The sequence below is a fragment of the Microtus ochrogaster genome, chromosome X (genome assembly GCF_000317375.1).
Source record: "Microtus ochrogaster isolate Prairie Vole_2 chromosome X, MicOch1.0, whole genome shotgun sequence".
NCBI classification, from domain to species: Eukaryota; Metazoa; Chordata; class Mammalia; order Rodentia; family Cricetidae; genus Microtus; species Microtus ochrogaster.
This window is the reverse complement of record NC_022026.1, coordinates 55781685-55784340: the sequence shown is the minus strand read 5'-3', so window position 1 is coordinate 55784340 and position 2656 is coordinate 55781685. Positions and strand designations below refer to the sequence as shown.

The 2656-nt window shown below is 46.8% G+C and overlaps 1 pseudogene; it reads right to left on the bottom strand.

The window, feature by feature from the left end:
- Positions 1-1860: 1860 nt before the first annotated feature.
- On the bottom strand, positions 1861-2391 carry LOC101989110 (annotated as a pseudogene).
- Between the last annotated feature and the right edge of the window lie 265 nt (positions 2392-2656).

Genomic DNA, 2656 nt, shown 5'->3' with positions numbered 1-2656 from the left:
ATATAATGTTTATACTCTATTGGTTTTATGGGACTCCTGAGAGTGGAAAGGAGTGGGTCTGATTCTTGTGCATTTTCTTGGGCTCTTTTCCATCTGTTTGTTTGTTTTGTGTCTCTCCTCTTCCCTCTCCCATCTGTTCCTCCTAAATTTCTCTTCAGAAATGGACAGGCCACCCATAAATATCAATCAACCAGCAATGGCATATCAAGGTGCAAGTCTGCTAGGCACCTCATCTCCTATTAAGGATGAACAAGGTAACACAGTAGGAGGGAAGTGTCCCAAAGGCAAGCGCCAGAGTCAGAGACAGCACTTGATCCCACTGTTAGGAGTCCCACAAGAAGATCAAGCTACACAGCTGCAACCTTTATGCAAAGTTCCTATTTCAATTCCATGCAGGCTCCCTGGTTGTTGATTCAGTCACTGTGAGCTCCTATGAGCCAAGGTTAGTTGATTCTGTGGATTTTTGTGGTGGCCTTTACCCCTGTAGCTCCTACAATACTTTCTCCACTTCAACAGGGTTCCCTATGCTCTGCCTAGTGTTTGACTGTCGGCCTCTGCATCTGTTTCCATCAGTTGTTGGGTGAAGCCTCACTGATGACACGTGGACTAGGCACCAATCTATGAGTTTAGCAGAATGTCATTAGAAATCATTTCATTGATTTTTCCCCAGTCATATTTAGTTTAATCTTAGGTCTCTGGGATATCCAATCTCCGGATCCTGGCCCTACAGGCAGTATCAGGAGTAGTAGGTTCACTTTGATAATATGGGTCTCAAGCCGGATTACTGATTGGTCGGCCACTCCCACAAAGTCTGTGCCACCTTTACCCTAGCACATCTTATAGGCAGGACAAATTATAGCTCAAAGGTCTTGTGGCTGGTTTGATGTCTCAATCTCTCCACTGGAAGTCTGATCACAGAAGATGGCAGTTCAGACTCCATATATTTCATTGCTAGGAGTCACTAGGGTCACACACATAGATTCCTGGGAGTTTCCATTGCACTAGGTTTCTAGCCATTGTAGACCTAAGTTTCTGTCCTACACAGTTCATCAGCCATTCAGTAACAAAGAAACACACAGAGGCTTATATTAATTATCGAATCTGGGTGGTGCATGCCTTTAATACCCATGGTGCATGCTATGGTTGGGATGCATTCCAGGGTTTTCTGAATACTAGGCAAACACAATAACAATTAAGCCACACTCACAGTGTAGGGTAACAGGGCCAAAGAATGAACACCCTGACCCCCTCTTAACCCCAAGACCAGAACCAAAGGAGAAACGAAGACCAGGGCCAAGCAACAGAACCCCACCATCTGGTCAATAGGCCATAAAAAAATCCCACCAATTCCAGGCTACCCTAGAAAGCTCCACCCCTCTTCCACATTCCAAGATTCTCTATAAAAACTCTGCCTTCTCTTGAGTTCCTTGCTGCTTCTCACCTGACCAGAGGCAGCCACCCTCCTGGTTTTTTTTTTCCCCAGCCATTAAATCTCATTTGTGAGGTTTGTTGTTCAGTATGACTTTGTGGTATTCCTTGGCTCTTCAAGGCCAGGATACATTTCCATTCAGAGCTGTAACACTTACATTATGGAGACCTTTCCCCCACCATGACAGAGTTGTAACACTTTTATTGGGGCACCCTTCCCCTTCAGAGGTGTAACACTTTCACAAAGTCCCTAAAAATGGGAGTTTGTACATTAACTTGATACTTTAACTTTGCTGAAAACAAATTTATTTCAAACAACAGTCAAACAGAAACAGAAGATAAGTGAACTTGCTTCAAAAGCAACATGGACATCAGTTGGAGGAGGAAGACCCCCTGACTGCGGGGCCATCCCAGTTCAGTCCACATGAAGCTTTAGGACAGGCTGAGCTTTTCCAAGAGGTACTCAGCCACGTGGTTCTCTGGGGCCCCCATGTGGCACAAATTGGTCAGATAGCTTCTCACATCCTTCAGAACTTGGACCTGCTGTTTCAGACAGCATTGCTCCAGGAAGTTGCAGAGGTCTGCGTTGCTTCTTCCCTTGACCAATGCATGCATGTTCAGCAGGCTCTGATTGATGATCATCTCCATGTGGAAGACGTACTCCATAGCCTGGATGCCCCCATGCCAACTGTTGAGGTCTGGTCCCGAGATGTCACGAAGGAACGTGCAGCCTCCACCCTGATTCTGTAGGAACACAAACATCTAGGCAAGGGCCTTGCAGTCGTGTGACTTGCTCAAGAAGAAACGCTTCAAGTTCCCTTGGCCCACGTCATCACGGTTGAAGTAGAAGGCCATAGATAAGTACACAGAGGAGGCAGAGAGCTACAGGTGAATATAGGTATTGACAGCGTCCTCACAGTCATGGTCATAGTTCTGTCCCACTTGTGAGGATGCTTCAGCCATGGTGGGCGCTTGAACACCACAACAGTCTCAGCAACTTCTGTACCTGATCACAGGGGCAGGGTGGTGAAGACATGTGCAGTCCCTGAGTCCCTCAGAAGACAGGAAGTCCCCAGTGGAGCTCAACAGAGAAGCCTCTGGAAGCTCTGAGGATAGCCAAGGCAACATGAGAAATGTCTGTCGGCACCTGATGATGAAGTCGTTTTGACTCCAGGGCTTAGAGTGGGGAGGGGGCAGGTCAAGAGTGCCAATTTGAATAGCAGTAGGG